This window comes from Dermacentor andersoni, chromosome 7 (assembly GCF_023375885.2).
Source record: "Dermacentor andersoni chromosome 7, qqDerAnde1_hic_scaffold, whole genome shotgun sequence".
Lineage (NCBI taxonomy): Eukaryota > Metazoa > Arthropoda > Arachnida > Ixodida > Ixodidae > Dermacentor > Dermacentor andersoni.
In genome coordinates, this window is record NC_092820.1 from 135,885,842 (window position 1) to 135,893,813 (window position 7,972).

The window sequence follows — 7,972 nt, forward strand, 5'->3', positions numbered from 1 at the left end:
ACAGGAGAGGGCACGCATCCGAGCCGCGTTCCTCGCTCGCGCACTCGAGATTGAACCGCGTTCGCCGGCTTCCCTCACACGCTTTCACTAATACTGAACCTCACGGCGACGCCGACGGCGACCGCAGATATGCGCTTGGAGTGTGCATATAATTGCTATCGGAATAAAGCGTTTCCGTATCTGAGTGGTTATACTATGAGATTCCGAATTCCGTGGAGCCAGGTTCGGATCTCGAGAGAAATGGGAAATTTTATATTGTGTCCAAGAACTGCAGATTGAATGAGCAAGTAGAAAAAGAAAGCAATAAACCCTAAGAGTAGAGCGTAGGGAGGGAAAGAAGGAATAAATTCTGAATGCGTGGAATGAACTACTGCGGCTGTTCGAAAACAAATTTTAGGGAGCGTTGTGGAGTCAGCTGGCACATAATTTTAAATTGTTTAATTAGGGTCTATTCTTTTATACATTAACGTGTAGCCGTCGCAACCAGCAGCCGTGCAACGTCGTACATGCAGCGTCTGCTTTGAAGCCGAACAAACATTGAGGCGGATTCTTTACCGCAGAAAGCGCCATACTATAGAAAAACATTATTTTTACTCCGGCATAGTGACAACAATGGCAAGGCGTTAAATAAGGGATGGATTGTAGCAGTTTTATCCCGTTTAATGGCGTTAACACGGTCAGTAAGTCTCTAGAGTTTCTTCGGCTAACCTACAGCAGACGACTCTCGCGGTGCAGACAATGGCGCAGACGGTGCCGAGCCGCGTCCCACCGCGGTCAACTGCGGCGCCGAGCCGGCGGCTGCCGGTTCGCGATATCGCTAAGTCATCTAAATATCGAAGCGTGCCATCGAAAGCTTATCGCTTCTAGCCTGTCGAGCGCGTGATGTAAGGGGCGAGAGTAGTTTCTCATCGCTGGTTGCGCGCCAGGAACCCGTGAATTCACGCGTCAGTCGTGATTTTGTGACCGTACGCCCACGTTCGTCTGTCTAACAGCTACGAACGGTCTTCGTCCGGCCCGAATTGCTACGGGCGTGAAGCGGTTCTTGTCAGCGCAGCTTGTGGCCAAGTGGACGGCGAAATTTTGCTCGGGTCCATTGTTACGCAAGGCGTGGTAAGTGATATTTACCTCCCGCTCTCGAGTGCCAGTTTTGTTGATTTCGTCGTTCATGTCGTGCTTGCCGAGTTACTCGGCATTAGACCGACGTGAGGTGATTCGTTGCCTCGTGCGAGTGTCTGGCTTGTGACAGTTATTGGATTTACTGGCCTGCATGTTGAAAACTTGGGTCTACTTGTGCGATTTAGGCCAGCAGGCATCTTTGATTAGATGGCCGACGATGTCTTAGGCGATTACACGTCTTTAGTTCTCGCGGTCTGAACTGTTCGGGACAACCCCTTTACCGTTTTTCCTTTCGGTTCGTAGTTTTCCCGCCATTACTTTGTTCCATCTTTGCCCAGAACAAATGCGTAGGCGATTATTCTTCACTCTGTTGATGCGCAACGTTCCAGTGACTTCTGTGCGTGGAGCCCGTTTTGTCTTTGCGATTTTGTTTGTTAACAAAGTGTATGCTAAAGCACTTGCATAACTGCACGCTTGGTGCGTGGATTATCAGAAGTATTTGTTGCTTGTCTTTGATCATCATGCAACACGCTGAGAGCTTTGTTCTAGCTTTCTATCGGTGTTCAATCAAATGCATCGACAACTTGACGCTTTTAAAGTTCTGACTTCAACCCCAGCGTCATTGTTTGCTCCATTTAAGTCCGCCTCTAGGTCAGTTCTCTGCGTTTGCTAATACTTGAATTTTTTTTTTAAATTAAAGGTGTACAAGGAAGGCGCAGTGCGCGTTATGCGACGTCGGGTGTAAACGGACTAAGTGAATTGGTGCAATGAAGATGGTTAATAATCTACAATCTACAACTATTAGAATATGTAACATAGCAAACATCTCAATAACGGCGTATGCTGGCCGTCTTGTGCCCCATAGTTTTAGCCTGTAGGACGCGTACATTCGTTTCGGCTACACGATAAACATCAGCTCTATACCGGGCGTTTCTAAGTATGATGACACTGTTGCAATTCTCGTGCTTTCTACGGCATCTTCATAGAGTTTCGTATGAACGAAAATTAAATCCTAGCAGTAAATTGGAAAGGAACAAATACTTGTTTATTACACTACCGACTTTAACTTTGAGGGGAGGGAAGGATACAACGACAGCGACGGTGCTGAAATTTCGCTGCTGCTTAACCTTCTAGGGGTCCTGCTTGACCCGCGGTCATGCGCGACAGCATTTTCCGTTTATGGCGCATAAGTCTTTGGACGTTTCGAGAGTCCTGTAGCACAAGCGCTCACACCCGAGATTTTCTCGTGTTTTTATCTCGTGTGTTCTGCCGTGGTCCAGCACGCATTGCAGTCACCTAGATCCTCACTTTAATTTTGTGTGGCATCTAATTAGGCTTTCGCGAGTTAGTGCGGGTTGCTAATTTTAAGAAGCCGTGCCTCCTAATGATTCCACGCACAGCCTTCAAAACAACATGGCGTTGTTGCGTCTATTGTACACTCATACAGCCTGAGCAGGATCTGCGCGGGGCACTTGCATGACGTCACGCGTAGTCGGTGCTTCCGGCCCGCTGAAAGCGAAACAGTTCGCTAGAAATATCGCATCTTCTCCGATATAAGCATCCTCTCATGACCATTTCCTTTTTCTACTGTTTTCGCTATGGAAAATCCCGAAAGAATTAGCGCTGGCGCAGCTAAAAACTGAATGGAAATGAGTGGACGAAACATGGTTCGGGTGAAACCAACCGAACGAGCGGTGGGGAAGGGATGATGCTGTTGTCACATTGCCACGAAGTTAATGCGCAACTGCGAACTTCAGATGCCGTTTCCTTACGGGGTGTCCCAGATAATGCGCAGCATGTATTGAAGAAAAATGAAGCTTTCGAGGCGAGTGAAACGATGCCATGCTGTTCGCAGACGCGCGAGGAAGCATCCAGTGTTTGTTGCGCTCTAGTTAACCGTTCACTATTAACTTGATTTCAAATTATAACATTACGGCCATAACGTCGATACTATCTGTGAGTTTCAATTAGTTGAAGCGCTTTATATGTTGCGTAGCACCTCGTTTAAAAGGCAACCCGCAAAGTTTGAAGAACGTCGACGCTGCCTCCCAGCTTGCAAGCCTCTACAGTGCTGCTGGTGCTCCTTTCAGGTATACGTTGGGAAAGCACATAACACGCTCTGTGTCTAATCGGGCCTTCTATCTTGATGTGGCGCCGCTACGAATTTCCGATATGTAGCGTCGAACCTCTCGTGTGTTGCGCGCGGCATCAGGTCGCCGTAGTGCGATGACTCTGCGAAAGGCGAGCTATCGAAAACCTGCGGCACGCGTTGAGAATTTGCCGTGTCACGCGAACCCCCAACAGCGGCACGAATACGACGGGCGACCTCGGGGAAAATTGCCGTGTCATATTTGCGGGTTATAGACACGCCGTTCGACTGATTGCGCTGTGGAATTAGTTCGTCGTGGTCGCATATGTTTGAGAGCACCACTGCTGTGGTAGCGCGCACGCGGTAAGCCTTCGCGGCGTTTCGTTTTACAGCCAAGCTGCATGTGGCTGGGGTTCCATTTATTTTTCGTGTTTCCGCGTCAATAAAAATGACTCTTTGGGGAAATCCTGGAGATCGTGCAATGCCGGGCCTACGCGCGGTGGAGGTGAAGCAGGCTTCAAGCACTACGCCCATATAATAATAATAATAATAATAATAATAATAATAATAATAATAATAATAATAATAACGTATTATCAAATCTGCAAGTACAAATACAGAAATCAGGTTCGCCTAAGCCATCCCAGTGGCTTGTCACGCGAAACCCGGCAGTCAGCATCAAGGCTAAGCACAAGAACTGTCTTTTTTTTATGAAATAAGTAAAAATGAAATTGGAACCTAAAGTAAACAGCACTAACGTACAAGAAAAAAAAACAAATAAAAACAAAGCAAAAACAAAAAAAAACGAACAAGACCAGCTAGAAAGCGAAAACTCGTTTCACAGTGACACAGGAAAGAAAATATGACGCCTTTAGTCATTCCGTGTACAATTCCTTTAGCTTTTTGCGAATATCGCGTGTAGACTAACAGGAAGCAATCTCAGAGGGAAGAGCATTAGAAGGGGGGGGGGGGAAGAGCAAATTATATAGGAAAGGTAGGGAGGTTAACCAGGACTGAGCCCGGTTGGCTACCCTACACTGGGGAAAGGGAAAGGCGGACGGAAAGAGAGTCTACTGGGGATATCGTTCGGTCACTCAGTCCGAATCACAGCCGCTGACTCAATCCAGTAGCTTTCAAATATCGCTGCAGCGCTTTTGTGGCCTTTTGTAGCTGCAATATGCGAGGCCATTGTCGCAAGATCTTGTTCAAGGTGAACGGTGTTCTATCTAGCTGATTGAGAGCTGTGCAGAGGTCATGTCGTTCGTTTTTGAATATGTCTGGAACATAACAGGCTCGAGTATATCTGCCAAATCTGGTACGTGTGTGAGGAACTGAGCAAGCGGGTTCATGACTTAAAGGACGGCAAAGCACAGTGGGGACTTTAAAGATATCTGACCGGAAATGTCTCACTACCGCTGTTTGAACAAACCGTGATCGCAGGTTCGGCATTCTAAGCATCTGAAAAAGGTTAACCTCTTGTGGTCTGTATACGTCACAAGTAACGCTTTTTAACATACACATTAGCAACCTATTTACCAGGTGCCAGAACAATGAACAAATGTTGTAATTCCACATCTGAGCACACTGTAGGCTAACGAGTGAACCAACACTTTCCTGACAGACAAGGGTAAAAACAATTTGATGTGGTGCAGTAAACAGACTATTTTGCGAAGTTTGGCACGTATGTAAGATAAGTGAGTAGAAAAAAGAATTGAATCAAACCATATGCCCAAATACTTTACCGAGCCCGAAAAATCGATTGGAGTGCAGGAACAATTAATACATCGAGAGCTGCACTAATAAAGTGAAGAAGAAAGTGAAACACTCTTGAGTGGGCTATGGAAGAAAACCGACTTTTATTTAGAATGACTGATGTCAATGACATTTGTATTAAACCAATCCACTAATTTTCCAACAGCCTTCTGAATCATAATAATAATAATAATAATAATAATAATAATAATAATAATAATAATAATAATAATAATAATAATAATAATAATGATAATAATAATGATAATAATAATAATAATAATAATAATAATAATAATAATAATAATTATTATTATTATTATTAAGATATGAGGCATTGTTTGAAGTAGATGGATATACTGGAATCGTTTGTGAACAGCGCATGGATGGACTCGCGAGCAGGAGGCATTGCCATATGTGCAGAGGTGAAAATGTGGGTATAACCATACACCCTTTACTCGCAAGAGGACAGTGCCACCGACTGTGTGGATCTCTGTGCCGTACAAACGAAAGACGGAATTGCGATATCCACTGTGTGTATCTCCAGACACACCGAAGTGCGATATTTAGAAGATCGTGACCACGTACTTTGCGCGGCTTAGCCGTGGTGACACTACCCATGTGATCATCGTTGCAGACCTCAATCTGGGCATTTCAAAACCAGACAAAAAAAAAAAACACTCAGTTTGGGCCAGAAGACTTTGGGCTGAAGTGCCACACCTATCCAAGTCACTCAACTACGGCCGTGTATAGGTTTGCCTTTGGCCAAGGATCTGTCCAAGCTTGTAACCGAACCAATCAGTGAATATCACAATAATCACAAAGCTATCGTCACTATACTATTACCAAATGATGAAAAATAAATACATGTATCCTTGGGTAACGCTGTGTGGTGTGCTACAGCTTAGCTGGTCATCGATTGCACATAGTGGACTGGATCCTCAATTCATCTTATTTGCTTAAAATTTCGCAGGTTGTCTCCTTTAGGAGGATGCTTTAGCTCGGAACCAACTCCAATTGCCCCTATTCAAATGCACGTATAACGCAGACATACTTTTATTAGACAAGCGCTTGACCGATATGAATGAAATGTGTTGAATTTGAGAGAAAAAGTTCAACTCTAGTGGCTCTGGAAGCAGAGTTTTGACATAGGGCTTGAAATTGTTTAAAAATATTCCTAAATATTGATGTCTGAGAAAAATAGAAAGGAGCACGAAGTTTACAAACCCACAACTCTGCACCAATAGCAAATGCCGCAGTTCTGTAAACTACATTCCGTAGAGAATCTAAAGGGGGGAAATGTGATATGTAAGCCTACAGCTTATGTGAACTTGTTACAATGTTTACCAGGGTTTTGCGAGGGTTCTATACTAAAAGAAAGAACTATTGGTATATTTCATAGCGGTGTATAGTACATCAATTATGTCCGCTTTAGATGTCTTAGTCAGTGCAGTTTAGATATTTCTGACATCGTTATTTATTACTAAGAGACAGAGTTGAAAACTTCATCTCTCGAGCTTCTTTTTTTTTTTAATTTCTCACTTTTAAATAATTTTTTTTATTTGACGGCCTAAATTAAGAACCAGCTCCCTACAGGCATTATACCTCAAATTGTTTTTATTTGTGTGACGTCATGCGGCTCAACCAGAAACGTATATCTGTACGACGCGATGATTGCGCCAGTTTTGGCGCAAGTGCGAACAGCCGCATTTGGCCGAGTTTGGCCGAGAACAGCCGCATTTGACCGAGACGAAGTGGCCGAGTTTGGTTGAGTTGTACTGGTTGAGTTTGTAAACAAAGTTCACCTCTCTGTCACGCGTAACTCAGACGAACGCTGTCACCCCCGCATTCTCCAACGATATTCGACTACACTCTAAGAAAAGTTTACACCCTTTGGGGCGTATCTCTGCCACACAACGATAATCGTCACCTGCCTTGCTTGCGTTTCCTTTCTTGAAAACGCCGTGCCCACTACTTTCCTCTCGACAATGCTATCTCATGCTGATAACGCGCATGCTGTTCGTTACTGGGAAGTACCGGGCTCGCAGCGTTAAAGGAAATATGGACAAGACAGATGACGTATATTGTTGTGTAGCAAGATACGACTCAAAGGGAGTAAACTTTTCTTAGAGTGTAGAAGCTCTTTCTCCACTCCATGATTTTCATTTATTGGCATCCCCTTTGAAACGAAGAGGTGACAAATAGTCACCTATAGCTTGCTTGAATTACTCAGGTATGCTATACGTGCTTTTCATTCTAGCATTTTTGTACGCATCTCTTTAATCGTTTTTCTCTTCCTCAAAACTTCTGTCTACCTTGTCGTCGTCGTCATCATCATCATCATATGTCCACTGCCAGGACGAAGGCCTCTCTCCGCGATCTCCAATTACCCCTGTCCTGCGCCAGCCGATTCCAACTAACACCCGCAAATTTCCTAATTTCGTCGCACCATCTAGTCTTCTGTCGTCCTCTACTGCGCTTCCCTTCTCTTGGTACCAATTCTGTCACCCTAATGGTCCAACGGTTATCTACTCTACGCATTACATGACCTTCCCTGCGCCATTTTTTTTTCTATTCATGTGAATTAGAATGTCGTCTATACCCGTTTTCTCTCTGATCCAAACGGCTTTCATTCTGTCTCCTAAAGTTACGCCTGGCATTCTTCGTTCCATCGCTCTTTGCGCAGTCTTTAATTTGTTCTCAAGTTTCTTTGTCAGTCTCGCAAGTCTCTGCCCCATATGTCAGCACCGGTAAAATGCACTAATTCTACACCTTCCTTTTCAATGATAACGATAAGCTTCCAGTCAGGAGCTCACGATGCCTGCCGTATGCAATCCAACCCATTTTTATCTTCTGTCAATTTCCTTCTCATGGTCAGGGTTCTCTGTGATTAGTTGACGTAGGTAAACGTACTCCTTCACATACAAGGTGTGGACGTGCTCGGCAAGGTCCGCTGCAGTGACCATAGGATGGTAAGAACTCGAATTAGCCTAGACTTGAGGAGGGAACGGAAGA